Here is a 15821-nt window from a genome sequence, read left to right as displayed (position 1 = left end):
ATGCGTATGAATATGCCACAGGGTCTCACACACCTGCTCCTGCGTGCATGACGATCCCCATGTCGCATTCCTCAAGGCCGACGCTGGGGTTCCCCCTCGGCACGGCGCTCCTGCTCCTCGTCATCTTCTCCCTCAGCGACATCTTCTCGTGCTGCTACCACTGGGACAGGCTCCGCTCCCTCCTCTGGTCTCGACATCCCGGTATGCTCCAGGAAGGTCCGCACACCATCATCTCCATCGGATCGGCGCCGAGCAAGGCAGCTTCCGAACACAAGGTACTAGCAGCAAGTCAGCAACTGATCTCTCTATTGTGCAACTTATTTTCAGTTTTGACACCGTTCCGGAATATCATCTATATGTTGCAAACTTAAGCTCATGAATAGCGGCCCTGTGCCTTGTTGATTGCAGAGCAAGAAAGCTGGAAAAGAGTGCGGGTTGCCCGTGCTCATGCCCGGGGATAACATCCCCAAGTTCTACGCGAGGCCCTGCCCGCACGAGGCGTGTTTACCTGCAGCAGCAGCAGCAGCAGAGAAGGGCGAAGTCGAGGTGCAAGTCAGATGTTCAGTTTCGTGAGACCTTCAGTATCTGTATATGAAATCGTAGTTAGCTGCTAGCAACTTATGACTGATAGATAGATTTGTACATACGCAAGCGACTTATGATCGATGGATTGATTGTGTACAAGCATGCGTTTTGATAGTTTTTCAGAAAAGAGGGGAGAAAAAAAATGAGAACCTTTCATGTGCAGATACGCAAGCGACTTATGATTGATGGATTGATTGTGTACAAGCATGCATTTTGATATTTTTCGGAAAAGAGGGGAGAAAAGAAAAAGAGAACCTTTCATCTGCAGATACGTAACACGAATAGTCCAGAAAAGGCGATTTTGGTGTCAGCAAACTAGCTTGTTAGAAGGAAAGGAGGGATTTGGTGGAAAAGTTATTTTATTGCTTGAGCCTCGTGGGCATATATATAGGAGTACATGGTCAACTTAAAGTACAAGACAAAACGGAACATATCCTAGTCTATCTCATATTTCCTAACTAAACATAATACTCAACATACCCCCGCAGTCACAACGGTAGCGACGCAGACGGTGAGACTGGAGAAGAATCCGAAGGGAAGCCGACGGACACCACCCCCCCCTCCCCCCAGTCGTAACGGTCGATGCATGGTGGAGTTGTGGCTGGAGTGGAACCCGACGAGGTTGCTCAATCAAGGCGGTAGCCCTTTGTGCCGTTTGTCGAGGTAGCCGAGAGCGTAGGTTATGTAGCTGTAGTCGAGGTAGCCGTGCGAAGAACGCCGTGGTCGGTGTCGAGTCGGGGGTCGTCGGTGTCGAGGTAGTCGCCGTGGAGCTGCGGAAGAAGAGCAGCGGCGGCGGCGGCCTAAGGAGGCGGCGGCGGCGGCTAGAGAAGGAGCGCGGCAGCGGTGCTTGAAGTAGGTGATAATGAACCCGATAGTGTGACGAAGACCGGCGTGGACAGTGACGTTCCCGCACCAAGGGAGGCGGCGCGGCGCATATCACATGGAAGTCAACGCGCATGGACGGCGGTGGACCGCGGGCCGCAGCGTTACGGCCCGAGTGGGCGATGCAACGGGGGCGGGCAGGTCGGGGCGACAACGGGGAAGACCTCAGGGCGGTTGCAGGGATCGCGTGCCACGCTCACTACGGCCCGACGGGGCGACGCAGCAGCAGCGCGAGGGTCGGTGCAGCCTCGGGGACGGCCTGGAACGGACGGCCTCGGTGCGGCGGTTGACCGCGGGCCGCGGCACTACGGCCCGAAGGGGCGACGCAGCGGCAGCGTGAGGTGGTGCAACCACGGAAACGGCCTCAGGGTGGCGGCGGGGATCACGTGCCGTGGCACTACGGCCCGAAGGGACGACGCAGCGGCGGCACAGATCGGTGCAACCACGGGAAGAACGACGGGGCGGCGGCGCTGCGGCCCGACGGGGCGACGCAGTGGCAGCCTGTTGCTCGATCGACGGAGTGGTGCGCTAAACTCGGGGACAGGGCGATGAAGCCCGGCGTAGCTCGACGAGCAGGCCGACGCGCGGACGACGGCCGTGAGGGACCGCCTGTCGCGCGAGGTCGCCGGGTCGGTGAAGAGGTCGGTCGGTCGCGCCGGTGTCAGGTAGAGGCGCACGGGGGTCGACGGCGGCGGCGGGCGATGCAAACGGATCAAGCATAGGTCGGAAAACCAAAAAGAAAAACGCCGATCAAGACGACCGGCGAGAGAGCGAAAAAACACGGAGCAAGGGCTCAGGAAAAAAGACTCTCTAGGGCAGCCAGTCAACACGACCGGCGGACGAACCCTAGGTACGGGTGGCTCGGCCTCCGGTGGCGGTCATGGAGGCCGACCATCCCGGGGGCGGCGCGCGGGTGCGGAAGCGGCGGCGGCTAGGGTTTAGAACCCGAAAATTGATACCATGTTAAAAAGGAGAGGAGGAATTTGATGGAATAGTTATTTTATTGCTTGAGCCTCGTGGGCATATATATATAAGAGTACATGGTCAATTTGGAGTACAAGACAAACCGAAACATATCCTAGTCTATCTCATATTTTCTAACTAAACATAATACTCAACATAGCTGAATATTTGTTTTTCGTGTCATGGAACTTGTTGAATGCTATGAAATTTGGGATCTTTCAGTTACGGGGTGGAGGTGGATGTCATTTCGGGAAAACCAAGAAAAGTTCATAGTAGCTTCTTTTTCAAATTATCTGGGAATTTGTTAGCGTCTGTTCTTTTTGCAAGGTTTTTGAAAAGGAAAAAAGAGAGGAAATTAGATTGCCGCTGAACCAAATAGGATCCTTGTCCTGTGGTGCCCCGTCGTACGTACGCACGTCGTCATGGCCACTGAAGAACAAAAGTACAGTGACATAGTCTGGCATATGTATATGCATGAAAGCACGATGAAATTGGATTGGGACATGGATCTAACATTCATATCGGCTGGGATTGTGGTGAGTGCAGGATTAATTAAGTCCGGCCATGACATACTCTGGTCCGTCCTTATGCACGGATATAACAAGGACGTGTCTGGTTGACTGCACAACCTCCATCCAGGATTTGGGGGACAAATTTGGCTGTTTGGTTAGTCACGTGTTCGGCTGGGTTTTTGTCGCACGCTCCTCAAAATAGCCCAGAGCCTAGCTCTAGGGGTAGGTTTAGTTTGTGTCACCAAGTGGGATGTAACGGGTCGATCCCGTGCCAAAGGCCCATTCCCGTGTTTAGTTGGGTTGAGGAACCGGAACCCACCGGTTCCCATGAACGGAATATTCGCTTGGTATGCGGAACGCGCTCGTACCTCCAATTCGGTGGAACGACGCGGAACGGCTCGTGGCTCTCACCTCACCTGTGTCTCTCCTCTGCATCTGCCAGTACTCGGTCGTCTCCGGCGCCACCTCCCCGAGCCCATCTCCGGCTGCACCATCTCCGGCGCCGCCTCCCCGCGCCCATCTTCGGCTCCGCCATCTCCGGCGCCACCTCCCCCCTCACCTCTCTCTGTCGTCTCTCCCTCTCCCCGCGGGTGAGCGGGCAGGCGAGCGGCGGGCGAGCGACTGCGGCAGAGGGAGCACCTGGTTCTTCTCCTCAATCTGATTCAGTACGTCTCTCTTCTTTTCTCTCCCTAATCTCCTAGCCCAATCTGATTGGGGTTGTGGATTCAGCGGCAGGCTCAATCTGATTCAGGGGGCAGCAGGCTAACAACGACGATTAGCCGTTTGAGGTTATGGATTCTTGTTGTTGTGTTCATAAGCGGCGGTTCTAGATGTGCTCACGTAACAGACACATGTTAATAAAGCCTTGTGTATTTTGAGTACGTGACTTGTATTTTGACAGATTTTTTGACATGTAAATGACTTGTATTTTGATAGATTTTTTTGACTTGCATTTTCACAGACATTGGCAAAAAATAATAATTACTTTCTTATGATGTGTTAAAATTAGAAAGAGCTATGGGAGTGACAATTGTGCATATACATGTGAGAGAGGTAATCTCATGAGAAAGATAAGCAAACCCATTCCATTCTATGTTGCCAACCAAACACTGCAATGTAATCATTCCATTCCATCTATTTTACCCTACCAAACACAAGAATGGAACCAACCCATTCCCTTGGAATGGAACCATTCCATTCTGTTCCACTTCGTTCTCCAACTAAACGCACCCTAGAGGAACGACCGGATTGACCGTTTCCGCTGAGCTAGGCCCGAGCGAGTGCAAAGAGTACACGCGGCTGCACGAGCGGGAGACGTCAGACGACGCTATGTTTCCTGAAGGCACGCGACAAAATCACCTCACCGCTCAATCTCCCATGTCTCCATGTCACTATCCTCTCACCTTCGACGGCACCATGAATTCATGATGAACATCGTTGGCTAGAAGATCTTGATGGCGAGCATCGGCGACCGGATGGTCTGGATGATGATCATCTAAAGGCGCTTCATCACCACTTCGCCAATGAAGGTAAGTCGAATCCACCAAATCTGTATGTAGGATGCAATCTAAGCCCGGTTTAGGGTTTGACATGGTTCGATTTGGGGTAACATATGATTCATTTGGGGAAGATTGGTCACTAGACCTAAAAGGTTGTAGCGTACGTGCCAAGCTTAATGATCGTCATTGTTGTGCAGTCGATGTAATAGGGCGATCCTTGGTACAAGGGTTGGTTCTTCACATTGTAGGTCTGGTCCTTGTACCTGCTCTCCTCTTCTAGATCATTCAAGCTTAATTGTTGTGGAACCAATATGTAGTATGCTAGAAATGTGGTAGTGTGTTGAGCTTCATTATCTACGTTGTAGTGCTGTATTGGCAAGCTGGTCCTCGACAATGTTGTTGGCAGCTGCTTGAAGGATGGGGTAGAAGACATCGGCTTCAAGAGGTGAAGGGGGAGGCTGACAAAGGCTGGCCACTTCAATGAGGTTTGTGGACAAATGACGATGATAATGACAGGCAATGCACATCCTCAACATGGTTTTCTTTGTTGTGTGGTGCGTTTGATCTTGAGTGTGCCCGATCAGCGGGTATTGGTGATAATCTTTTGATTTTTGATAATTAATTGGACAACTCCATTCTTCTTTCTTAATCAATAATTAGTGATTTTCACAAAAAATAATAATGAACAATGCAAATCTTTCTACGTTTAAAAAGCTCGATGATGGTGCTTGTGTCTTTTTATCATAACCCCGCCCTCAGAGAGAGAGAGAGAGAGAGAGAGATAGAGAGAGAGAGAGTGTGTGTGTGTACAAACACAGCCAGGCAAGAGGTCCAAGCAGTACTAATCGGCCAAAAAAATATCAAAAACAATTATGCTAATACATATGACTATTCGTCAAGTATGTAAAAAGTTTCATCAGGTAATTTGATTATTTGCATGCTACACACAAAAAAAATATCTGGCCCAAAACCAACAAAGATAAAGCTCATTTTAATCTGTGTATTTATCTTTTTTGTATACATTACATGTTAACATATATGTTCATGAAATTTTATACGTGTATACTACAAATATTCATCTATGTATATACTTTTTCCAGATTTTTTCAGTGTGTGAAAATAGTAATTTTGGTGGAAAAAATAAAGAGCTCTGTGGAGCTCGGCCTCTGCTATGCATTTTCACGCCCTTCTCCCCTTTTTTAGTCGGCAACGTGGCCCTAGCGACCAAATAAAAATCGTTTGGAAGCACCACAGTACCCCATGAGCCGGACATGCATGTTCTTCATCTACTACTTCAGTCCTGGTTTATTGCTCCTCCTCATATTTTAAGCCAAAATTTGACCAGAGATTTAACTGTCAAAATGGATTTGTATTTAAACATAGTTTTCAACGATACTTTTTTTTTTGTAAAATGCATTATCATTTTATTAATTAAATTCATGATCAAAATTTGATAGAAAATACTAAGAGGACCAATAAATCAGGACGGAGATAGAACTAGCACTCTAGTACCAATGAATAAATTAAGTAAAAATTGTGCGCACCATGGAGGGGAGGGGAGTAGCCGAAAATGATGCATCTATGGACGTGGCTTACGGAAACAATCGTACAGGCGGACAAGTTCTGGGGCCATCCTCCCCAGTCCCCACCAACCAACCGATTCCAGCTCTTTTCGTAGCCTCAAGTCAGTAAATTAGTCCGTAATTGTAGCATTGTTCGGGGAGCAGAGGAGTGCGAGCGCAGGGGTACAGCACGTCTAACTAATTAAATTATCAAGCCAACTTACAAGATTATTATATACTACCTCTATTTTTAAATGTAAGACATTTTGGTGGTTCAATTTAAAACTGTCAAAACATCTTATCTTCCATTTAGGACCAAAAGGTGTACTAACTATCAAGCCACCGTTTTTCAAAAAAGACCATCAAGCCACCGATTAAGGAAAATATCTATGTGGATCTCTAACATGTCTAACAAACCCTATTTTGGTAAATGAAATCATTAAACCACAAGATCCGCAGAAAACATCCACATTGACTGTCGGTGGTTGATGTTCCTATTTGATGGGCTCATAGTTTGGGATTTCATATTGAGCATCTCGCCTGTGTCGATAAAATAGATAGTATCACGTTCCACATCTCCATAGGCATGAATAGACTTGCAGAAGGGTCTGCTAATGAAAAGCGCTTGATCACCCAGGCCATCGGTAAGCGGCATCCAGACTCCTTTGCCGGCATTCGCTTCAAAAACCTCCACCTTGCGAGTGAATTTGATGTTGTGCAAGGGCCATTGTAGTTGTCTTCTCACCATGAGTAACTTCCCATGCGACTCGACCAAGTGGCAAATGACGGAGACAAAATCATCTGGTGCGTCATAGTATCTCAGGTAGGTTGTACCGTCGAGAATCATGTCGTCGCCAGTTCTCTCCCTAAGTTCATCTAAGGCGCAATCCTTCTCGTATTCCTCTTCAGTCATTGTCTCATCATCGTACTTATAATCCTTATGGACCTCGTGCTTATCACCCCCATTGTTTGTGGCCTCAAAATTGTCTTCATGATTGTCGTCATCCATCCATACATGGAAACGGTAACTGTGCATGGGTGGGTGCCTGATGAGTCGCTCGATACCGGAGATGCAAGGCACACCATCATCATCAAAGTTGATACCGAGAGAGCGAGGTCCTCGGCCTGAGTGATCCCATAGAGTTTATCCCCAACAAAAGCAATGTCGATGATGTAGACGAAGGGAGCGGATTGCGGCTCGGGCAGCCACACACCCTTCCCTGGCCGGACCAAGATGAGGGGATAATTGCAATTATTGGTCAGGAAAGCGACAACATCATGAGGGCCTGACCGCATGAGCACCTCGCGGACCTCGAAAAGTTCAGAGACGACACCGATGATGGCGCTTAGCTCAGGGAGCGGCATAGTCGTGTCGGAGAAAGGGTTGTGCAAGAAGTAACTATGTACGTTCTCAACGTCGGTGCAGTCAAGGGTAAGCCAGTCGTCTGTGAAGCCGATGCATCTTGCGTTCTTGGGCAAAGTAGGGATATGGCAGCGCGAGCCGCGGCAGCCACCGTCGTCGAAGGGTACAGAGAAGGAACCATCTGACAAGACAATCCACGGCAGCAGCCGCGGCGCCGTGACGTGGCTGCGCATGGCCAGGTGCCACGAACGGCACACCGCGCGGAAGCGGGCACGGTCGGCAGAGACCGACGACTGCCGGACACGGCACACCGCCTGGAAGGCACCACAGTCATCGGCGAAAGAGAGGGCACGCCGTAGAACTAGGATCTGAGACCACACTGCGGAGACAGAGAGGCGGCGTGTCCAGTGGTGGTCAGCTGGGGCGCCGGAGCCAAGGCGGTCGATGACGAGGCCGAGGATGTCTTCCGGGGTCTCCGACCAACGCGGAGCCGAAGACGCCATAGGTCGATCGTCCGTACTTGATCGATCTCTGGCTAGTACGTAGTCATCGCTATAAAACAGAGCTAGCTAGGTTGGGTCTGAATCCGAGAGGGGGTCCAGGAACGGAACGCCTGCACGTCCGTCCGGGTTCGGCCCACAAGCAATGGCCAATCGGACTTTGTTTCCCCTTCCACAAGCTACGGTACGATTTTCACTTCAAATGATGAATAAAGTTTGAGGTTGACTTGAATCATCATAGTTTCCCTTCGAATGATACGATGATTCCTCGGAGATGCTCCACTTACAGAGCAATGTATAGTCCAACTTTAGCGAAATTGTTTGGGACTTCAACACAAACACTTGAGGTCATATCATGACATCATGCAAAAATTTCCTATTTTTCAGAGTTTATTTATGTTTTTGGAAATCAAAGCAAATAAATAAACAAACACGTGAAGAACGCCTGCACGTCCGTCCGGCCCACAAGCAATGGCCAATCGGACTTTGTTTCCCCTTGCCACTCAAAAAAAGCTACGGTACGATTTTCACTTCAAACGATGAATAAAAATAAAAACTTCCAATCTATTCATCTTCCAATCATGGTAGTACAATGAACACCAAAAATAAAAATTACATTCAGATCCGTAGACCATCTAGCGACGACTGCAAGCACTGAAGCGAGCCGAAGGCGCGCCGCCGTCATCACCCCTCCATCACCGGAGTCGGGCACAACTTGTTGTAGTAGACAGTCGGAAAGTCGTTGTGCTAAGGCCCCACAGGACCAGTGCACCAGAACAACAACCGCCGCCGATGAAGAATAACGTAGGTTGGAAGGATTCAACCCGAAGACACACGAACTTAGACGAACAACGACGAGATCCGAGTAAATCCGCCGGAGACACACCTCGACACGCCCACCAACGATGCTAGATGCATCGCCGGAACGGGGGCTTGGCAGGGAGACCTTTATTCCATCTTCAGGGAGCCGCCGCCGTCTCGTCTTCCTGAGCAGGACACAAACCCTAACAAGAGAGGAAAAAACAACTGAAAACGGAGCCCTCCCGCCGGCCCTTGGTAGGATCCACCGCGCCCCATGGTCCTAGGGCCACCGGAGATGAGGTGGACCTGCGGCGGCGGCGGCGAGAGGCAGAAATTCTAGCTTTCTTTCTTGAACGAGGAGGAGCGACTTGGCGGCTATGGGTTTGAAACTCAGCTACCTAAGATTTGTTTATAAGTTTGAGGTTGACTTGAATCATCATAGTGTCCCTTCGAATGATACGATGATTCCTCGGAGATGCTCCACTTACAGAGCAATGTATAGTCCAACTTTAGTGAAATTGTTTGAGACTTCAATACAAACAGTTGAGGTCATATCATGACATCATGCAAAAATTTCATATTTTTCAGAGTTTATTTATATTTTTAGAAATCAAAGCAAATAATTAAACACATGTAAGTGTGAATTCTCCAAACTAAATATTTGAATTTTTATTCATTTCTTGGACAAAATCTACCAAAAAACTCCCTCTGTAAAAAAAATAAGATCGTTTTAGTGATCTATAAACGATCATATATTTCTTTACTGAGGGAGTACGTAATAACCTAAATACGTTTTTATTCAAGCCAGCAAATGGGCGCATTAATTGCGATGGCAGCGGTAAGGTGGGGGCGGAACAGGTACTCCCTCCGTCCGAAAATACTTGTCATCAAAATGGATAGAAAGAGATGTATCTAGAACTAAAATATGTCTAGATACATGTCCTTTTATTCATTTTGATGACAAGTATTTCCGGACGGAGGGACCTGAAACGGCTCAGTCACTTTATTGTGCAAGCCTGAGCCGTCGCCGCGACAAGGCAGTTGTTTGAATTCTCTACTGCTAGCTGCCTACCAAGGCGCCGAAGCCGATGGGTAACCCTGCACCAGCCTCTACACAAATTGCATTTACTCAGTCAGCGATTCAAAGCAGAAACGAGCGGGATGAACAGACGCATGGTATGATCAACATCTGCAGTGCCACGTGTACTCATCAGGCACAAGTAAACTGTACACGGTGCACAACAAACAGATATTCTACCAAACATTCATTTGCAGTCACACATAACAACTCAAAACAACCACACACACAAAAGAAGATACGGATCAACGTCAAACAAGTTCACTCAATGTCACACTTTAAGTCCCACGTTCAGATGTCGAGGAACAAGCATGGAGCAAAGCTCAACACACCAGAAATCCTCATAGCACAACATACATAAATTAAAATCTAGTTTTCACATTTGATTCTGCGGACAACCAAGCGGTTATCATGTGCATGTGTTCCGGCGGTGTGCTTCCATTACACAGTTGTTGCATTTTCCTGGTTTTCGCGATTGCTTTGGGGCATCACCCCGGCCCATGCAAGTTCATCTTTTGTGGCCGTCGCGGCGACAGATACTGCAAAACCTTACCTGTTTACTCAGTCCCTCGTAGGTGCTTTCTCTTGGCTGTCCGTTGGAATGCCAACCTCTCTTCGCTTCTCCGGGGCACTTTGACCTCCAATTGCATGATCTGCACCCCCATTTGCAATAAATTCAGTTTCTCCTTTCCCACACAGCACTCCTGCAAGCGTATTTCCCTGACAGTCCTCAAAACCTAAACCATTCCTCTGCTCCCCGAATGGCGCCCGGTTGGCGAGCAATGCCTTGAGGCCAGCCGACATGTGTTTGAAACCTTCTGCGCTCGCGTCGCCCATCCTGACAACATCCATATCTTGCACATACAGACTACCAAAAGGACTTATTAACCGACTGGTCTTTTTGGTACTGCACAAGGTGTCTGGGCAGAGGATATCCCTTGCATCGTTCGTTCACCGCTTCATGATGGGTTTTGCAGGAATCTCCTCCAGGTGAAGCACGTCCATCACCTGCATTATGACAAACAATGTCATCTCTACAACTAATGGAACTGCTAAATAGAGATCAACTCAAATGCTTTTTGCTTAACGGGGGAGAACAAACGATATGCTTCATGATTTCTTACCATTCGGACATGAGAGCACAGCATGCCCATGTGCTCGAATTGCCGCACTCACACTAGAACTCTAAACAGGTGCCCTTGACGGTCACCTTGTACATGACCCTGCTCCATTTCTCCAACTTGGCTGCATTGTTTTCCTCATCTTCTCAATTTCTGTAACATTTGTAAGCCGTCCCTTTGATCAGTAGCCGACCAAACTGTTGAAACAAATAGTTAATATTATATACAAATCAAATATTTAAGACAAGAAAATAATAGAACACACACTATCTGAAATAGAGTTGAAGCAATACCGATGTTCTCTAGAATGGAAAAAGGCATATACAAAGAATATGATTTGTTTAACTAAATGGCACAAGAGATGCAAACCACAAGAATCAACATTCGGAAAACTGCCTCTAGACGTAGTAGGAGACAAAAACTGAAGCTAGAAAGGTACGAAACTCACTAACAAATATCAGAACAAAAATAACCAACAAAATAGATGTGATTTTAATACAAACAACTGTTGGTGGTATTGCCAGTCACTTAATTAGTTGGGTAGCAACTTTAAAACAAACTAGTTATTGTTATTTGTCTTGCCAAGTTTAAAAATATAATCAAGGGCTGTAGTAAATATCTCACATGGTCACATAGGCATAATTTTAGTCAACTATTTGGAATATACTACTCCAAAATAAAGTACAACCACATGCTTCTTTTTCAGCAAAATAGGCAGCTATGTAAAACAAATAGTGCCTTTGATGTTTCAGAGCTAATTGGATGTTTTGAACATTCAGAGTCTAGAAATTACCTGATAACCTGATTTGATGATTCTGTATAATCAACAACATCGAAGGGTAAATTTTGGAAATCTTGCCGGACTAATGAAAAACAGAATTAACCAGATATGTAGTCATACTTGTAATGAGAAGTTGAGAACTATAAAAGAACATATTAAATTTAAAAAAAAGAATGGACTTGTCTCGAGAGTTTGAGACCAACAAAAAAAATCTTTATGTACTAATCACTACTCAAACATCTAACAGAAAGATCACAACTGTACTTTTTACGTTTGGTGAGCTTCCAAAGCTTCGAGTTCAGTAATGATGTCAAAAACGCTCTTATATTATAGGAAGGAGGGAGTAGATAGTGTTCCTACATGACATGACAAAGTATGAGTTATGTACATCCACAAACTGATTACATCAATAGATAACAATAAAGATGGCCACACTACGAGATGTTAAATCAAACATAGGTCAAGATTTGGAAGGCAACAATTTTTCTGGTCTAGCACATCTAGGCACACTTGTCCCATAACCTGAAAACCACATCTAAAAGAAATTCTGACAATTAAGATGCGAACACCGAACGATGTGTTTCTTTGTAATATTATTTTCTCAGCAGAAATGATACTAAACAAGTATCTCAAAAAATGAATAATTAAGACCCAATCTGTCGAAAGTGTCATTCTTGAGATCAAAAACTTAATTAGCTTCGGAAAAGGAATGACGACTGAGACTCGTCCGTCAAGTACTAAAGACCAGACAATGTTGGAACAACTTAATTAGCCTGAGATTATAATAAGAAGTGACAAAACCCCCTTTATCTAACCTGCAGCCAAGGGTACGGCAAATACAACTTTAGCACATTTTCTGTTCAGATCCAAACAGAGAACGCTAGCAAAATTGCTCCCTGTCACTGCTGCCGGTCTGACCACCAACGCTACCGAGGATGGGAGGAGTGCTCGGAAAAAATTCTATGAGACCAGGTCTCACGGGTTAGCAGGTGAGACCCATCCTGATGGATGACACGTGGCATTCACAAATCACAAAGCATCTACCCCACCCCTACCTGAAATCAGGGGGAGGAGAGATTAGATGCTTTATGATTTGTGAATGCCACATGTCATCCATCAGGGTGGGTCTCACTTGGTTTATATGAGACCTGGTCTCATATAATTTTTTTCCCTCGCCCAGCCACATACCTTGACCGTCGGCTTCCCATTACCCATTGGGCCGACGCTATCAGCCGCCGCTACCAGGTGCCTGCCAATTGGCACGAGTAACACAGATCGCAGCAGTAGCACAGCCAGAGGAATCGGATCTGGATGAGTACAGGCAGTCCGCAAACTCCTCCCGAAGGGGAAACCTGCAACTCACAACCATGGGGGCGGCGGGGCCACAGTCAGCCGGCGGCTCCGTCGAAGGGAGGGGGGAGGCATGAATAAAAACTGTAGATCTCCAACTTACAGGTCGACGGCGTCGAGCAGGAACTAGACCGGCTTCTTCCATCGCCGGCTAGCCCGAGCAGACGCAGGGGGGATGGGGGATGGGGGATAGCTGTCAGCGGCGGATGTGCCGAGAGCTACTGTTCCACGGCTCAGAAAAAAAAAGCAAACGTTCTGGTCCACGGACTAGGACGAACCACGCGCGGACGGCGCCTGACCCATACGGTCTAGGCCCGCTCGGGCGCACTGTTCGCTATGTATAAGAGCGTGTATCTTGTTTTTTCGCTGAATCCGTTTAGAAGCGTCATACCGAATTTTGCGAATCCGCAGACAGCGACCAACGCTAGCGATTTCTGGAGAAGCTGAGCTCGAGCACCGAACCGCTGCGTCAACAGAAAAAGAAGTTTGAAGCCTTTTTTCAATAAGTATTGCGGGAAGGCTTTTTGCACATGGTTCCTAAATTTGTATTGCAAAGAAAGTAAATATAAATAGAAACAAGTTCATGTATTTCTAAATATAGACCGATCTTTTTTTTGATCCAACTCAATGTTTTTAACACACTACAGACGCAGACGTTCACGTGCATCCTATGAGCACCTCTGAGAAACTGAGACGAGACATTATCTTGAGATTGACGAAGCCGCCTCAGACACCCTCGTAGTTGACGGGAATGTCTCCTCCCAACACACATCGCCGAAAGGTTGTTATAAATCCAGGAAAATGTGAGCACTAGTGTCAAGTCTAAGATTTGAATCTTGTAGGATTGAGATGCCACTGTCCTTCTAACCATCTAAACAAGGTTTTTTTTAGTTGAATGCAACCACATCGCATATAGACCGATATCTATATCCAGTTTTCACATTGAAAAGGATATTCAAGTTTTTGGCCCCACAGAAAAATAGAAAAAAAGGATAGCAGAAATAGTAAATGGGCCGGGCTCAAAAGAGCAGCCGCCATAAAACAACGAAACCCAACCCTAGTCTTACTCCTACCCTATATAAAACAACGAAACCCAACCCTAATCCACTCAGCCTCCATGCCTCAGCCGCCAGCGTTTTGCCTCCCCTGCTTCTCAACACACCTATCTCCTTGATCCCCATCACCGGCCTCCGAGCCCCACCTCCTCTCTCGGGCGCGTCTCGCGCGTACCTCTCGCGGTAGCAGGAGGAAAGAGCAACGGCAGAGGGGCGTCGAAACTGGTGCCCATTCTGGGGCAGAGGCGACGTACATGTGCGTCATTGTGATAAGGTACGTGGTCGAGAAAACAGATGGCAAAAAATGCTCTTATATTATGGGACGGAGGAAGTAGTATTTTATGCAAGAATTTAAGATTGATTTCTAGGACCATAATTTAATTAAGTCGACGGTCTGGCATGGGTATGAATCATGGATGTAAAAGTGCATCGCAAAGCATTCTCAAGTTCACCTGCTGTCAATGCATATTGAGAATAGTCTTGCCTTATTTTCTAATAACCACAGTAATTGTCTTGTACATCTCTCCCTTTTTACCGCTAAGATTTGTCTATATACAGGATTGCACTCATATCATTCGAGACGATATCGATCAGAATAACAAGGGCATTTCGACGTTGGGGAAGATGAAGTAGAGCAGAGACCTCACGCTCAAGAAGCGGTGAGGTGCCTGACCTACTTCATCTTCACCAACGAAGAGAACGGCGAATGCAACATTGACGGCTGCTTGCGCTGCAGAAAACTATCAAGGAGCTCAACGAGACCACAATAAAAAAGAATACATATAAGGATATGTTCGTATAATTATGTCATTTTAAACTTATTTGGCATATGCAGTGTAGATGTGTTTACAACTTTACATTACTCAACAATTTTTACAGATTTTGAAGAGAAGTACAAAAAAAGAGAATGGTATATACTATACACTCGTGTCTTGAAATCTTACTCAAAGCTGAACTTGCCGGCCATAGATCCAGCTGAAAGGAACAACCGGCAAATGCTTCCCGCTCCCCTGAGCTCGCTCCACCAGCTTCCTAAACCTTGGTCCTAGGGAACAGAGGTAATCCTGAGTGCGCCGCCCTTCCCCGGACAACCTGGTGAGGCCGGCGACGTTCCACCTCTTGACCAGGAACTCGAGGATGTCGGCGTAGTCCAAGGCGGTGTAGACGCCCAGCCGCTGTGCCACCGCGCTGAAGTGCTCAAACAGGTTTTGTCCTGCCCATCATACATCAGGTGGGCGGCCATCGTGATCTTCTTCATAATGCTGGCGAAGGCCAGGACCGTGTAGTCGGGATCGACCTCGAAGTGCTTCTCCACTATCTTGGTATAGGCAAGCTCATGGCGCCTTTCGTCGGCCGCGATGGTGCCGCATATCTGGGCCAGCTTCAAGGCCCCGTACTTCCTGGCGTGCCTTGCTGTGTTGCCGTGAGATATGAAGGTTTTTTTTTTTTTGAGTAACGGCCCTAAGGCATTTTATTCATTCATAGACCGTACATAGTCCAAGTGCACCACCACACTTAAGAACTCAGGGATTACATCATAGGTTACATTTTGCACGCTTGTAAACAGACAGTGCTTAGCTAAAAGATGTGTTGTTTCGTTTGCTCCTCGTCCACAATGTCTCACTTCAAATCCCTGAAAAGATGAGAGGTACGAAGTCATCTCTTGAAAAACTGGTCCACAACTCGAGTGGTTTCGTCCTGCATTCCAATCATCTGCCACATTTTTGCAGTCAATCACCACCTGAATCCGGTCCCATCCCTTCTCCTTT

The 15821-nt window shown here is 47.2% G+C and overlaps 1 long non-coding RNA gene and 1 pseudogene across 3 annotated transcripts; one reads left to right on the top strand and one right to left on the bottom strand.

The window, feature by feature from the left end:
- Positions 1 to 760, top strand: LOC119306841 (annotated as a pseudogene).
- Positions 761 to 9962: 9202 nt separating this feature from the next.
- On the bottom strand, positions 9963 to 13218 carry LOC119312919. Of its 3 annotated transcripts, none has more exons than XR_005151481.1 (4): positions 13101 to 13218; positions 11660 to 12999; positions 10870 to 11063; positions 9963 to 10753 (listed from the first exon to the last, which is right to left on the bottom strand). It is a non-coding gene; the product is annotated as an uncharacterized LOC119312919 (long non-coding RNA). The 3 variants fall into 3 exon arrangements; XR_005151480.1 differs by having other exon boundaries at positions 12836 to 12999; XR_005151479.1 differs by having other exon boundaries at positions 10870 to 12999.
- Positions 13219 to 15821: the final 2603 nt, after the last annotated feature.

This window comes from Triticum dicoccoides, chromosome 5B, assembly GCF_002162155.2.
Source record: "Triticum dicoccoides isolate Atlit2015 ecotype Zavitan chromosome 5B, WEW_v2.0, whole genome shotgun sequence".
NCBI lineage: Eukaryota > Viridiplantae > Streptophyta > Magnoliopsida > Poales > Poaceae > Triticum > Triticum dicoccoides.
The sequence above is the reverse complement of the archived record's forward strand: the minus strand, read 5'-3'. Positions and strand labels throughout refer to the sequence as shown.